This window comes from Etheostoma spectabile, unplaced genomic scaffold (genome assembly GCF_008692095.1).
Source record: "Etheostoma spectabile isolate EspeVRDwgs_2016 unplaced genomic scaffold, UIUC_Espe_1.0 scaffold00019180, whole genome shotgun sequence".
In the NCBI taxonomy this organism is placed as follows: domain Eukaryota; kingdom Metazoa; phylum Chordata; class Actinopteri; order Perciformes; family Percidae; genus Etheostoma; species Etheostoma spectabile.
In genome coordinates this window covers 62,755-80,000 of record NW_022604725.1, presented here as the reverse complement: position 1 = coordinate 80,000, position 17,246 = coordinate 62,755, and the positions used below count along the sequence as shown (strand labels likewise).

Below are 17,246 nucleotides of genomic sequence, written 5' to 3'. Positions count from 1 at the left end.
ACATTTCCGCATGAGTCAGCTTCCCAATTTCTGAGTAACAGGAAAATAGCCTGATAAGCACACATGTGCAGCTCAACCTCAAAAAGCCATAAAGCAAATGCTTGGGGCTTAAAGATCGAGCTCCCGCTCATTAAACAGCAGATAGGCGTAGTCTCTTGGCGCAATAGGTCAGCGCAGTCGGCTATTAGCTGAAAGGATGGGGGTTTCAAGTCCACCCAGGGATATGTGTTGCTTTGATAACCTGGAGTGTGCCAACTCTGGGATTTATCCTCCAGCTGAAGACCATAGAGACCAAAGACCAAAGATCACCAAGTGGCCTTTAGAAACCATGTACTAGAAACTTTGCGGTCATTGGTATGCAGGTCACTTGATGTAATACAAGCAAATACTTGAGGCTCCACCTAACATTTCTGATATCTGGCGTGTGCAGTAACAACACATCAAGTGCATCCCGGGACCTGCTGGTGTGCAGCTTCATACAGAGAGGTACTATCAAGAAGGGGGGTGTTGTCCTGACCTTGGAATCATTTCATTGCCACCTGAACAGGGTCATTCTATCTAAGTCGTTGTGGTTTCATGATTGTACTTTTGTTTTGGGATGGTAAATGGACATATTTTAAAGAATAATTTTAGAACTGTGCTGGAATTTGCAAAAAAACCTGACCTTTCCCATTTTGACAAACAGTTTTGATCACTTGAGGTATTTCAATGAAGTCTTTGGTCTTTGACAGTTACCTTGCAATCTAAAACTGTATATCCTATTGTCTCTGGAACAATAGTTGGCAGTTGGAGGAGTAATGGCTCTTTACAGTGAATATGCAAAAGAAGATGTTCACAAATTCAGTCCAGGTAAATGCTCAGCCCATATTCACACAGACCTAAACCTACTCACTTAATGCTGGTTACAATATTCTAATAATCAACAATGCCAGAGAAAAATAACAAAGAGTGATAACAGTTAACAAGCATTACGTTAGTTAAGGTCCCTGTGTGTATTACGATGTGAAGCCTAGTCATGTGCAGGTACTGTGGCCGAGTGGTCTAAGGCGCCGGATTAAGGCCTCAGTCTCTCTGGAGGCGTGGGTTCAACTCCCACCACTGCAATTTGCAAATGTTACATTGCTGGAAGGTAACCAATGTGATGACTTGGCATTCGGATGAGGTTGTCCCTTGTGACATAGCTTAGTGAAGTACCTAAAGATCTGTACTTGCAATGCCATGTTTTTAATGACCACCCAATTGTAAGTGTTCAATGTGAAATACTCATTCATTGACAAAATTGTCGGTAACTGTGACGGGGCGCAAGTCAGCCGTCACGGTAGCGATACGCTACCTATACCATCCAAAGACTGAGACTGTAGGTATATATTAGATGCCCGTATATGTTTAACGTGTTCATATGTTTCATACATTTTTTACAATGTTTAAAATCTTCAGTTAACCTAGCCAGTCTCCATTACCCCACAGTAATCTCTTAGCTTTCTTGTGCGCACATTTAAACATCTAAAACTACTGTGATTTACCTGCTTATTTGAACCTGTGGCCTTGTCCAGCACAGCAGAGTAATAACAGGCACATGTTCCTGGCAGCACAGCCTCACCTCCCTCTCTCCTACCAGGAGCACAAATCCCCCCATTTATATAGGGTTGTCAATTCCCACCCCACCGCTTCAGTCCATCCCATCCTAAAGCAGGTTGATCTACTCCAAACCTTAATACCTTGCCATCTCTTAACCTATGGAACTTGGTCACCAGTTCCCTCCTATCCTGCTGACTACAAAACAGGTCAGGATTGTGCATACCTTTTTTATACAATGACCAAAAACAACCAAAATAAACATTCCTATACAAAGAAAACCCTCTACTTGGTTTGGCCCGGTGATGTCATCCATGACACCCTATTCCTATAAAACAGGAAATATTAGGCCGGCCCCTCCCCAACCAATTGTCTTGCATGGTGGAACTGAACAAAGGAACAAACAATTGTAAGTATCAATACAGGGAAAACCATGTTTCAACTTGCAACCTAATAAAATGGAACTGAAACTAATGTATGACTGTGTGTTTACTTTACTAATGACCTGTATGGGACAAGTGGTGAGCAAACCCACTTCGTCACACACCCTCCCTCTTAAAACCGTTACTCATCAGAGTCAGCAATGACATTCTTCTTTCCATGTCTGTACCGGACCTGAAAACGATACGGCTTGTAATGGGAAAATTACATTTAACCAATGATTTTCATATTAATTATTCATGATAAGATCTCCAATGCCTCTCAGAGTATATGACTTCTGTATCTGTCATCTGTGTGTTTCCTTGATGGGAGACAACTGGGTTTGTTACAGAAACAGGGGCCTGTTGCACGAAAGTAGAATAAAGATATCCAGGATAAGTGATTAAAGCGCAGCTTGACTTAGTGTGACCTGCTCATCGCGGCTTAATCGGTTGCACGTTTGCCGAGCCAGGATGAACAGGTGGAGCTATGTCAAGCCAGGTGTAGATAGCCAGGATAAGTGCACGTTCACGGCTTTCTCAAATAGACCACGTTATCGATCACAGATTTACTGATGCAGAGATGAAAGACGCATGCGCCAAATGTTTCACCCAATGAGCAGCAGCTTCTAATGGAAAGTAACGAGGAGGGGAAGAATATGCAAAAAGGGAAATACGGCTCTTATCAAACGGAGTAAAAAAGCCCGACATAGCGGACCCGACTGAATGTGTGGGGGTTTAAAAATATCTACTTTGCCTCAAAAGAGAGCAGAGGGAACTAATGTTCCTCGGGAAATGGACCAAGGACTTTAGGCTCAATTTCAAACCCTTATTCACAACGTGAGAACATGTGTTACAACCACGCACAAATCTCTATAAGCTATATCTAATTCTTTGTACAATTAATGTTCATACAGAACAATCAGAAAGGGACAACAACTAGAAAAAAAAGTAAATGACTTCAATACACGCTCATGTTTTTTTATTCTTCTGACAAGTGACCGCACCAAAATAAAAAGATTAAGAAGCATTGTGGTGTTCCCATTGTGATGAATGATAACTCCACTACATACGTGCTGTATATAGACCACGTTATTGGTCCAGGGATGTGAGACCTATTGAGAAGGTTATGAAACCAGTGTAAGGTATAACAAAAAACAATGGGCCCACTTATTAAGGAGTAACACAAACTACCCTTCATTAGAGAAGGACAAGCAACAAGAAAATGAAATCATGAATGTATTGGTCTCTGACCAGTCTGCCATTATCATCTGGGAATATCGCTACATTAATATCGTCACACTTAATCTCCGGAGCGCGTCCTGTAGAAACCTGAAGCTGAGACCACGGACGCTGCGCTGCTCATCTCTACTTTTACAGAGAGAGTGGACACTGACGCGACTCGCAGGTCTACTGGCAGGCAATAGCCACCGGCCCCCGGGCACCGGCCCCCGAGCACCGGGCAGCAGCCACCGGGCGGCGGCCACCGGGCAGCGGCCGCCGCACGCCAGGCGGCCTCGACACACTACCGTCCCACCGGGAAAGTCCCACTCCGCATCTGGGTGCCAGTGCAACCATTTCTAACATCTAAACAGCTGTAGTAGGGTTTAAATCAAATTCGCGACAACAATAGAGACAAGTAGCTAATGCATGTTAATAAAATAAAGCAGAACACATGCAGAAGACGGAATAACTGTTAAACACGTTTATTTCGGATCAGAGCGGCAGCTGATTTGACACATGAGACTCCAGGATTAATCTTAGCCTGGCTGTTAGCCTGCTCTGGACCAGGCTAGCCGCAAAGAATAAATCTCCATGGTTACTTGGCTGGGCTTAATTCAATCTGGTTTCGTGCAACCGAGTCGAAGCTAAATTCATCCAGGATAACTTGAATATCCCGGCTTAATCCCTTATCCTAGTTTCGTGCAACAGGCCCCAGTTGTCTAAAGCAGTGTTTATCATAGCAGGTCCCAGGTCGAGACCATAGCCCATCCTAGAGACAAGATGTCCTTTTTCAGCTGAGATAGAATGACCGGTCAAGAAACTTGACACACAAGGGGCAGGTTCAGAAATACGTAAGAGCTCCAACTGTCTGCCTAAGGTTCACTAATTGTTGTGTTTGAGATTAAACTGTTTTCATAACAAGGTTTGTTTTCCTCTGGGGGCACTGGATATAAGGAACTGTATTACTGATTGTATTCACCAGAACTGTTGTCACTCTGTAACTTGCATTGTGAGAGCTGTTCTTGTCATTTTTCCAGGCCTGATTTCAACATCTTTGATGCTGCTGGAATGAAAATTAATAAACAAATTATTTGATATTAGTTGACTATATCGGGATATGTAACTGAAGGAAGAATCACCGGGTCGTCATGGATTTAAGAAGAGGGAGCCAACTCGTAAGGATCTGCGCCGCCAATAAACTGTAATTTTTCGAAATATCATCCTTCCCTAAATGCCTTTGCATCTTGGATGCTTTTCTGTTGTTTAGACATGGTTACATTCACATAAAGTATCCAAAGTGCACAATACTGCACTGTACTCTGTTCAGGTGTTTACACCGAGTTCCTCCAACATGGCCCGGGCATCTGGGTTCATACCCAGAGGTGCTGTGGCTTAGTTGGTTAAAGTGCCTGTCTAGTAAACAGGTGATCCTGGGTTCAATTCCCAACAGCACGTTGTTGTTGCAGAGATTACCTCTGTTTGCATCAGGTCTACCCATTCCACATGCTACCCATTAAACCCTGGTTGCAAATGAAAAAGGCATGTTACGTTAACACAGACTAAAGATATTAAATTCAAGTTTAAACCACATTATACACAAAGTTCATTCATCAGCCATTTCTGTTCATTGCCCAATTATGTTGTGTGTACACTGTACACTGCAGCCTCTGCTACCTCTTGAGTAAGCCAGAGATCAAGGTTGTCTGATCTGGCCTCTTTTGGCAGGTGATTAAAGGGTCTCTCATCTCTCAAAGACCTTGCATAGATAGGACTTCTGATGTTCTGGGTAGGCCTGCCTATGAACAGTGAGTCCTGAGGCGTAGTTCGTAGTTCGTAGGGGTCCCCTACTGGAGCTGCTGGACGAAGATGGATGGATAAGTTTCTTAAGTTACTTACAGTTCTACAATGTTGTGTTGTAGTTCTAGGATGTTAGGTTTAATTTGTAGACTGTTAAGATGTCAATCTAGAATCTTAGGTCAAAGTTCAAGAATGTTAACCTGCAGTTCTGGAATGTTAAGTTGCAGTTCTGGAACAATAGGTTTAAGTTGTAGAATTTTAAGAGTTGCGGTCCTAAAATATTAATTGCAGTTCTAGAATGTTGAGCTGCAGTTCTGGAATGTTAAGTTGCAGTTCTAGAACAATAGGTTGAAGTTTTAGAATTTGAACATGCATTGTCACCAGACTTTAGTTTGATCTGAGGAACAGGAGGTCAGCACAGGCCATGATTGTAGAATGCAGGCACGTTTTAGACTGGTAAATTTCAGGGATTTTTACACTGGGATGGAACTGCTAATCTTGTGATTGACAGCCGATCCAATACAGCCATCTGATACTGTGCAGAACTCAGGGATTCCCATTCTCTAAAACTCCACCGCCCAACGTGGGACTCGAACCCACGACCCCGAGATTAAGAGTCTCATGTTCTACCGACTGAGCTAGCCAGGCACTCCTCAAGTTGTGAGTTGCGGTCCAAACATTTCACTTACAACTTCTGAAATGTTACAGTTCTAGAATGTTACTTGGCAGTTCTAGAATGTTAGGTTGAAGTTCAAGAATGTTAAGCTGACATTCTACAATGTTATCTTTATATTCTAGAATGTTATGTTGAAGTTCTAGAATGTTAAGATGCAGTTCTAGAAAGTTAAGCTTTCCTTCTAGAAATTTGAGCTGCAATTCAAGAACAATAGGTTGAAGTTTTAGAATTTTTGTATGTTGCGTTCCACACATTTGTTGGCTTCCAATTATGTAATATATGCCAATGGCAGTGGTGGGATTTGAACCGGCTCAAAAATTCTCCAGAGAGACTGGAGCCTAATCCAGCGCCTTAGACCACTTGGCCACACTACCTAGCTTAGTTGGGAGAGCGGAGGACTGTAGAGGCATTAAGCTCTAATCCTTAGGTTCAAACCGGTTCAAATTTAGCTCGAAGGAGTAGCCTTTTCCAGAGTCATACTTCAGGGATCAATAAAGAATTTCTGATACTGATGTAGAGATGGACAGATGACCCAAAACCATAATACTTTTTGCCAAGACATAACAAGAAACAAAAAAGAGTTGAAGGAGATAGAGTTCAAGGACCTTTTTTCAGGACACCCACATTTTGTCGCTCAATATAACAGGCATTCTATGCATCCAGGGCCAAATGTTTTACCATTTCATCCACTACGGGCCCCTAAGGAAACGTGGGACTGTGAACGCTTGTTACCCATAGCAACGACAGGTAACAACAATCAGAATCAGAATCAGAATCAGAATCGGCTTTATTCGCCAGGTATGAGGACACATACGAGGAATTTGTCTTTGGAGCATCCTACTCACACTGTGCTTACACATACATATCAACCAAAACAGAAATATACACACTAATATATACACAATATATACATACTCTAAACAGACAAAATAAACAAAAACATGAAAAGCACAATGGAGCGTAGTCCAGAGGCGGCCATCCGCGGCGCCATCTTGATGTAATAATCTGTGGAAGTACTTCTCTCTTTTTGCATAATCGCCCCTATACGGCCCAGTTTAATCTCGGTAAACTTTGCGGAAATCTTGCAAACAGCTACGATGACTGTTTATCTGTAAGGATTTTAAAATATATCTGTCAACCCCGTCTGGCCCGTATTGGATGGAATGATGTCAATTTGTGCTTTTTATCTGTTATACGTAACAACCTGGATGCAACAAAGAACCCTTTTCTCCTGTTTTGTACATGACCCATAGTTTTACAAAACAAAAGATAACTTTCACCGAATCCTTCAGTTAAATTACAGCAGTAACTTTACATGTGTTGACAATAAAGATGCTTGCAAAACAATGTACTTGCGATTGCGTTTCTCGTGCACATTCATGTCCTCTTAAATATAAAGAACTGCTAAGTTCTTTATTCCCAATATCATGTCTCAGACATTAGTTCCAAATGAAAACAATTGCTGTCAGTAGTCGGATTTGAACCCACGCTTCCAGTGGAGACTGCGCCCTGGACGCAGCGCCTTGGACCACTCGGCCATCCTGACTGATCCAACAGATATTTGGTAGAATCTGTCTCAAAAATTATAATATAGTAAATTAAAGATGTCATGATATAGTAGGTTCTCAGTCATCCATGTCATAGTTAACAAGGGAAGGTTTCTCAACTGTCAGCCCAAATATATGGGCGTTCATGGAGACATGGAAGAAAGTCACCAGGGTGGCAATGTGCTTGACAATGGCAATACATTGCACGGGATGTGAAGGCAATGTGCAATACAGGCTAAATCCTATGGTGGGAATCAAGATCCACCAATGTTTGAGGGAAAGGAGTGCCGGACCTGTTATTGTTTTTAGGGAGCAGATTTACAGCTATACACATAACAGCAGCCACGGCCCCATCCAGAAATCATGCAGCTATGGCACGGTTCTGGATGGGATCAGACCTCAGAAGATTGAAGACCTTACCCTCTGATCTTAAAGTACCTGGTAGGGATGAGCGAGTAGAGCATTATCTGTATCTGTATCTGTGCTCGGACTGGGCGGGGCCTAACCCGGAAGTGGCCAGAGACGCGACAAATGAAAAAGGAGAGCCATGTCCTGCTCAATTTTTTCCTGTTGCGTGCAGTTGAAGCAGGACATGAAAAATTGCCAGCATGCTCTAATACAATTTTGATTGCTCCTAATCTGTGTTAATTTAACATCAAACCAGATTTTAAAGTTTTATAACAACTCCTGCCTTCAGGGCTTGTCCGGGAGTTGAACCCAGGCCCTCTCACACCTAAAGCAAGAGTTATACCACTTGACCAACAAGCCACATAAATACCTCATAATAGAAATTTACTAAGTAAGTAAATGTGATCAGTCAGTGACTCGAAAGGCAATTGTTAAGTAGTTTGTTTGGCATGTGGGTATTCTCGGTTTTGAGGCCTGAAAAGATTGGATCTATGATCTATTTCTCGTCCTGTGTTGTCATAACAAACAGAGGGAGCAGCTTCCGGACTCTAACATCTGTTGATCTGAGCAGGACTTCACTGAGCAGCCTGTTTAGAGACGATGTGACCGGCAGGTAATCTGCTGCTGTAGCAGAGCTGCATGTAACGGCTGAACTGAGCTGTGTGTTTTCAGGGTTAAACACTGCTGCAGGTCTTCATGCACAACTGTTGGTGGTGGTTTACACATGGAAGAGGAATCTTGGGAACAGTTATTCCCATTTACATAAACCTCGGCACAGTTGTTCTGCATGGGCCTTTGAGGCTCTGTGCCAAATGTGGCATCAATTAGCCATTAGATAGCTCAGTTGGTAGAGCAGGCGACCATATAAAGAGGTTTATAAAGCTGTGGGTGTGGGTTTGACTCCAACCTGTAGACTGTTGCTGCATGTCATTCATCCCCTTTCTCCCCTTTCATGTGTTCTGCTGTCCTGTCAAAATAAAGGCTGAAAATGCCCAAAAACAATCTTGGTTGACCCTCAATGCATAATAATGAGTCACTCTATTTTTGTTTTCCAGCAGAAGAACCATCTGGAACAGAGAGAAAGGAGAGCGATGTGTGTCTGTGTACAGCTATCTTTACGGAGGACAACCATGGGGTATTAACATTTTTTTTTTTAAATAAGGACCATTTTGCAAAAGGGAGGACATTTAAGCCGACCTCACTTTATTTTCACTGGCCTTTGGAGGCTATTTACATGCTTCTTTTAAGTTTTCAGAGAGATCCTCAGAAACGGGCAAATATCTGTTGCTGTGCATCTACACCATGTACTCTGAATACAGACTTCTGCTCTCTGTTGCCCTCTACTGATATGGATTTATTAGCACTGGAACAACAAAAACTAAAAGAAAACATGTCACATGGTTTTAGAAGGTGAAATGAAATGCATCTTCAATGTCATTCTGGTTTATTTAACTATAGTTGTTATGTTGTAGAAAGGATGTTCATAACCTGTCTGAGATGTACTTAAAATGTAAAGCGCTACATTTTTAAATTCAAAAGCGTGTGTTCCTGACGCCAAAGGAGACCTTACTGACGCTAAAGGAGACTTTTAGCGTCAGTAACACCTGACCAAACGTCCGTATCTTACGAGATGGGAGGGGGAACGTGTTAAAGGACGTTTTATTATCAGAACACACCCTGTGTTTGTCACACACAAATTGTGTTAATGTTGTTAATGTTATTCTATTTTTTTATTTCTCTTTGGGTAATGTTTTAGTCCTTTTTATATTTTTAAAGAATTTTGAAAGATTTCATCACAGATTTGTTTAAGATGTTTTACAAAAATAAAGTACAGCATCAAGAAAAGAAAAGTTACATTTGTATTTCTGTAAGTAATGACAAAAATATTCTTCCTTATTTACTATAGTTAAACCTTTTAATTACAGGTAACAAGCTGCTGTATTGCTGTACTTTTTCTGTTATTTTACAGATTCTTTTCTTAGAGTGTACAACTATCCAGATCATCAAACCATTCCTAGTTATTACCTTGGTAATTACATGTTATTACATCTGTTACCTTCTTACCCCACTATAACATCTTATAACTGTGATGTATTACCCAGTTAGTACTTTAGTAATTACACATTATTACCTATATGTTACCTCTTCATTACCCCACTATTACATCTTATAACTGTGATGTATTACCCAATTATTACTTTAGTAATTACCTATATATTACCTCTTCATTATCCCACTATTACATTTTATAACTGTGGTGAATGTAAAGTGCTACCCTGTTATCCTTCATTGTTTTTAGTGCATTTACAACCACAGCTTATCTTCCTCTGGCTAATGCTAACATTCCTGCTACAGCTCCTGCTGCTACTACTGATGCTCCTACTGCTGTTAAATCACCCCCCACTCCCACCCCAGTGTATGGAGCTGCAAGGACCAGGAGTGCCTTGAGTGCTATTCCTACTAGAGCTCCTACTCCTCCTGCTACTGCTCCGGCTACTGCTTGATCTGCTGCTCCTACTCCTGCTACTACAGCTCTTCCTGCAGCTCCTGCTGCTACTACTGCTAACACTCCTATTGCTAAACTAGCCCCCCCAGTGAAGAGAGATGTAAGGAACAGGAGTGCTATTGCTACTGCTGCTCCTACTCCTCCTGCTACTGCTCCTACCACTCCAGCATTATATCGTGCTCTGGCGTCATCTCTTTGCTCCTGCAGCCTTCTGAACTCAGTCATGTTCATCAGGTCATACAGATGAGGAAGGTTTCCAGTCCGGCTTCCTCTCAGAATCACATCCATCTTCAGGTCTCCTGGTCCTCCTGACATGTTGAGATCTCCTTTTCAGTGCGATGAAGAAGATGACTTTATATCAGACTGTGGAGACAGAAAGAGACACACACCATCAGAATACACAAACACACACACACACACACACACACACACACACACACACACACACACATACAGTTTGGACCCACCTTCTCATTCAATGCGTTTCCTTTATCTTCATGACTATTTCCATTGTAGATTATCACTGAAGGCATCAGAACTATGAATGAACACATGTGGAATTATGGACTTAACAAAAAAGTAGAAATAACTGAAAACATGTCTTATGTTCTAGTTTCTTCAGAGTACCCCCCCCCCTTGGGGTTCTCTCAATGAGCTTCATGAGGTAGTCCCTGAAATGGTCCCCCCCCAGGTGGGCCTTGTCAGGGTTCGTTAGTGGAGTTTCTTCCTTATTAATGGAGTTGGGACCATCAGAAGTCAGGTTGATACACAGCCGACAGCCTATTGGACGACTGGTAGAATTCATATTATGGCATGAACCAATCAGCTAAGAGAAGAGAAACGAGCGGCCATCCTTACTTTAAGAAATGAAGGGCAGTCGGTCCGTAAAATGGTGAAAACTTTGAATGTGTCCCCAAGTGCAGTCGCAAAAACCATCAACAAAACTGGCTCATATGAGGACCCCCTAGGAAAGCAAGACCAATAGTCCCCCCCCCCAGGAAAGGAAGACCAAGAGTCACCTCTGCTGCTGAGGATAAGTTCCTCTGAGTCCCCAGCCTCAGAAATCACAAGTTACAGCAGCTCAGATTAGAGACCAGATGATACCACACAGAGTTCTAGCAGCAGACACATCTCTAGAACAACTGGTAAGAGGAGACTGGATCAGGCCTTCATGGTCCAATAGCAGCTAGGAAACCTAAACCTAAGGAGACTAAACAAGGCTAGGAAACCATGGCTAAGGAGAGGAAACAAGGCTAGGAAACCACGGCTAAGGAGAGGAAACAAGGCTAGGAAACCACGGCTAAGGAAAGGAAACAAGACTAGGAAACCACGGCTAAGGAGAGGAAACAAGGCTAGGAAACCACGGCTAAGGAAAGGAAACAAGACTAGGAAACCACTGCTAAGGAGAGGTAATAAGCAGAAGAGATTTGTTTGGGCCAAGAAACACAAGGAATGGACATTAGACATGTAGAAATCTGGGCTTTGGTCTGATGAGTCCAGGTTTGAGATCTTTGGTTCCAACCACCGTGCCTCTAGTTCAGATCAGGGTGTGTTCATTTCTTTTTATCATTATGTAAAGAACCGTCAGTCCCACGGCCTCTAGTTGGGAGAAACCATTCAGATCAGAGTGTGACAGCAGCTCAGCCTGAACTAGTTCTGTGTTTGTTAAAAGTGTGCCAGCTGCCAGAAGTATGCCTGGGGGGGTCACTAAAATGTAATTCTGCTAAACTACAAGCCCAATTCCTGCTTTACGCTCAGATCTCAGTTCTAAAACAGTTTTTACCAAACACTACACCAAAATCTCTGCATCTGACAGAATTATCATGAAGTAAATCCCTTGTTTCTACGAGGAACACACGATGATTCAGATGGGGAAGTTATGGTGAGCTGTGTGTGTGTGTGTGTGTGTGTGTTTGTATGTGTGTGTGTGTGTGTGTGTGTTCTTACCTGTGTGTGTGTCAGCTGTGTGAGGCGGTGCAGGTGAAGCAGCAACTGAGCGTGCTCAGTCTGTCTCTCAGCTTTCAGTCTTTCAGAGTTGTTTTTCTGAAATCACATGACCAGAGTCTCCATGTCATGAGTGAAAGGCTAATGTATAACTCTTATCACGTGTGTGTGTGTGTGTGCGTGTGTGTGTGTGTGTGCATGTGTGTGTGCGTGTGTCTGTGTGTTTGTGTGTGTGTGTGTGTGTCTGTGTGTGTCTGTGTGTGTGTGTCTGTGTGTGTATGTGTGGGTGTGTCTCTGTATGTGTGTGTGGGTGTGTTTCTGTATGTGTGTGTGTGTGTGTGTGTGTGTGTGTGTGTGTGTGTATGTGTGTGTGTACATATGTTTTAAGAAAATACAGAATGAGGAAATTTTTTCTCTTGTCCCTCATATCTTCATATTTCCAATATCTTCATGGTGACTATTATTGTCCCAGTCATCACACCGCCCACCCAGAAAGGAGGTTTTCCTCCCCACTGTCCACTAACTGCTCTGCTTATGTTGAAGGGTTATTAAACAAAAACAGAAACCCAACAAACAAAGGGATCCAAAAAAACACAAGGAGTCCCGGGGATGCAGGCAACAAGGAAAGAACAGGAAAAAACTCACAGAGGACTGCAGGGAAGAGAAGACTAGCTGAAGACAGGGACACATAGACCTGGAAGACAGGGACACACAGACCAACAACAAGGACCTGGAAGACAGGGGCACACAGACCAACCACAAGGACCTGGAAGACAGGGACACACAGACCAACAACAAGGACCTGGAAGACAGGGACACACAGACCAAACACAAGGACCTGAAAGACAGGGACACACAGACCAACAACAATGACCTGGAAGACAGTGACACACAGACCAACAACAAGGACCTGGAAGACAGTGACACACAGACCAACAACAAGGACCTGGAAGACAGGGACACTGTGTGTCTGTGTGTGTGTGTGTGTGTGTGTGTGTGTGTGTGTGTGTGTGTGTGTGTATGGTGTGTGTGTGTGTCTGTGTGTGTGTGTGTGTCTTTCTGTGTGTGTGTCAGTGTGTGTGTGTCTGTGTGTGTTCCAGATGTATTTAAAATCTTAATATTATGGGATGTTGTATATTTTCTATGAAGGAATATGAATTTAATGCATTTATAATAGTTGTATCTTGCAGTGTTCAGTTTTATATACGTGTTATTAACGTGATTTTACCGTGTTATTATGGTGTTATGATATTGTGTTCTATATCTATAATCTATCGTCTGGATAATAAAGATTATTAATAATGATTGTGATTTCTGATTGATTATTATAAACAACATATCTCTGGGTCTGTAGCATGTTTCTGATGATAACAAACACACATAGACAGACACACACACACACACACACACACAGACAGACAGGCACACACACACACACACACACACACACACACACACAAACAGACAGACACACACACACACACACACACACACACACACACAGACACAGACACACACACAGGCAGGCAGACACATACACACACAGACACAAACACACACAGATAGGTAGACACACACACACAGACACACAGGCACACACACACAAACAGACAGACAGACACACACACAGGCAGGCAGACATACAGACACAGAGACACACACACAGACACAGAGACACACGCACACACACAAACACACACACACACACACACAGGCAGACACACACACACAGGCAGACACACACACACACAGACACACACACAGACACACATTCAAAGAAAATGATTAGTAACTAGAAAAAGAATTTCCTGCATAAAATTCCGTAGGAATGTTGAATAGCTGAATTGCTAAAGGTAACCTGGTTGAAAACCTTAAATCAGTAAAATTTGTAAGAATAGTTGTATAATGGTTGTAATTAAGTTGAATAACACCACTTATGTGAAAAAAGACGTGGAAAAATTAAACCACCAGCAAAATTTTTTTTATTGGATGCCAAATATTTGAATTCAAAGTCAGAATCCAAGAAAAATACAATGCACAACCAACTTCTACATTTCCGCATGAGTCAGCTTCCCCAATATCTGAGAAACAGGAAAATAGCCTGATAAGCATACATGTGCAGCTCAACCTCAAAAAGCCATAAAGCAAATGCTTGTGGCTCGAAGATCGAGCTCCCGCTCATGGAAAATCAACCAGGCGCAGTAGGTCAGCGCAGTTGGCTGTTAACCGAAAGGATGGTGGTTCAAGTCCACCCAGGGACGTTTGGGTGGGATTTAAGGGATTTATCCTTCTACAGAAGACCATAGAGCAGCCCAAAGATAACCCAAGTGGCCTTATGTCTATCAGAAGGTACAGTTCTGCAAACCATGTACATATTAATCTTTGAGTTCATTCGTATGCAGGTCACTTGATGTAATATAAGCAAATACTTAAGGCCCCACCCAACAGTTTTGTGACACGTGTCGTGCAACTGTATGTCAATGATCAAGCTTGTTGCTGTGACCAAGAAACCACCAGCAAAATGACTGATATGTCATCAGGTCCAAAATTTTCTTGGATGCCAAATATTTGAGGAATTTGTGTTGAAGAAGAGACCTTGTTGAAACAAAATAAAGACAAGCTGCAGGCTGAATTAAAGGTCTAGGTATTCGGTGAAAAGGTTTAATTGTTTTCTGCAGAGAACAATCAAAATGACAAGAACGGCTTTCACAATGCACACAGTTCTGTGTGAATACAATCAGTAATACACTTCTTCATATGCAGTGGCCCCAGAGGAAAACCAACCCTTGTTTGGAAACCAGTTTGATCTCAAACATAACAGTTAGTGGACCTCAGGCAGACAGTTGGAGCTATTAAGTATTTCTGAATCCGCCCTCCTCGTGTCAAGTTTCTTGACCGGTCATTATAGCTTAGCTGAAAAAGAACATCTCGTCTCTTTGGATAGGCTATGGTCTTGACCTGGAACCTGCTATGGTAAACACCGTTCTAGGCAACTGTTTCTGTCAGACTTTATGCCATTTTGTCCTTGGAGGACAAATGCAAAGTCATAACAAATTCAGTTGTCTCCTACAAGGAGAAGACACTGAGGAAAGATAGAGAAAAATCAGAAGTCCGATACTCTGAGAGGCATTGGAGATCTTATTATGAATAATTAACATGAAAATCAGTGGTTAAATGTAATTTACCATTACAAGTTACTGTCTGAAAAAATGAAAAGAATTGTTATTGGGATAGAGGCAGATGAAGTGTTTATGACCCATCAATGATGACAAAAGGGTATGATTAAAAGTAGGATTTAAAGGAAATGGTACTCTTTAATAAAATAAAACAAATAAAAATCCCATCTTCTTTTGAAACACAACTCTGACTCATTCTGAATAGTTTTCATGTGTTGACTACTGGCTACATCTACCCACAACAGTAACACTTTATAATAACTACACACAATGCATCATTTATTAATCATTAGTTACCTATTAGGTAATTATTTGTCATCATTATTAATTTTTTGTTTATCTTTACTAATTTTTGCTTCATACATAATTCATCATCAGTTCAGTTATACCTGAAATGCACATTTAGCTCTGATTAGTTACATATTAATAGAAGTCCTGTAAAAGCTTTCACACTCGGCCGGCGATGCGACAGTTGACGGTGACAGTGGAAATCTGTTGATCGCTTTATTACACACACTACTGGCGACACATTAAAAAAAAAAAAAGATTTACTCACTGGTGGGTCAGGATCAGCCGGAACATTTTCTGGTCCACCAGACAGTCTGAGAGGTTGACAATTACTTCAGAGAATACACAATGCACCTGAGTGTCTCTGTCAACATCAGGTAATACCTGTCGATGTCCAGGACTTTCCGAGCCCTCTTGTGGACACCGTAGCCCGTCAGCTGCTTCCCACACTCAGGGCAGTATACCCTCACCTTCCACAGGTGGTAGGGCATCCATACCGTCAGCCGGTGGGTGAAAAAGCGATCTGGTGTCGGTGTCTGGTGGTTTATGAGTGCTGGGACAGGGGGTTCATACCACAGCTTCAAATCTTGCCGCAGTTTGCCAGAGTGGAAAATGGTGTTAGAAATCCACCTCTGGTCTAGGATGGGGAGGTTTCCTGGCAACCAGAAAGAAGCTGCAGTAGCTGCAGCAGTAGCTGGGTGAACTCCTCTGGGTTCACCTTGGTAAGAAGACAACAACAAATTATTAATGCATGGCATGAATAAAGGCTACACCAAGCACAACTTACACAACAGCCTGGCCAATGAACAGACACTGCTGTACTTACACAGGCTTCTGCCATGTTGGTGTTCACAGCAGGGTTTGAGGTCCTCACAGAGGAGGAAGAGGGACTGGGAGTCTTAACAGAGGATGGATAGGGGCTGGGGCTCCTCCCAGCCACTAAATTAGGCTTTAGTGTGGCAGACTGTGACCCACCATAGCGTTATTTAGTGAACTGAAAAGACAAACAATATTAATTTGATTATGTAACAAATTGGGTGTGGAGGGGCTGTCTTGGTTGACAACAAATCTTCAACATTGCGTGGAAGTCTGGGACGGTGCCTAAGGAGTGGCAGACCGGGGTGGTGGTTCCCCTCTTCAAAAAGGGGGACCAGAGGGTGTGTGCCAATTATAGGGGTATCACACTTCTCAGCCTCCCTGGTAAAGTCTAATCCAAGGTGCTGGAAAGGAGGGTTCGCCCGATAGTCGAACCTCGGATTGAAGAGGAACAATGCAGATTCTGTCCTGGGCGTGGAACAACGGATCAGATCTTTACTCTCGCAAGGATCTTGGAGGGGGCCTGGGAGTATGCCCAACCAGTCTAAATATGTCTTGTGGATCTGGAGAAGGCCGGGTCCCCCAGGAGAAATTGTGGGAGGTGCTGTGGGAGGTGCTGTGGGAGGTGCTGCGGGAATATGGGGTGAGGGGGTCCCTTCTCAGGGCCATCCAATCTCTGTATGACCAAAGCGAGAGCTGTGTCCGGGTTCTCGGCAGTAAGTCGGACTCGTTCCAGGTGAGGGTTGGCCTCCGCCAGGGCTGCGCTTTGTCACCAATCCTGTTTGTAATATTTATGGACAGGATATCGAGGCGTAGTCGGGGCGGGGAGGGGTTGCAGTTCGGTGGGCTCGGGATCTCATTGCTGCTTTT

General features: G+C 42.8%; 1 long non-coding RNA gene across 1 annotated transcript; it reads right to left on the bottom strand.

Annotated features, from left to right (window-relative positions):
* Positions 1 to 9,945: 9,945 nt before the first annotated feature.
* On the bottom strand, positions 9,946 to 12,244 carry LOC116683991 (uncharacterized). Its single transcript, XR_004330740.1, has 3 exons — positions 12,100 to 12,244; positions 10,620 to 10,690; positions 9,946 to 10,515 (listed from the first exon to the last, which is right to left on the bottom strand). It is a non-coding gene; the product is annotated as an uncharacterized LOC116683991 (long non-coding RNA).
* Positions 12,245 to 17,246: the final 5,002 nt, after the last annotated feature.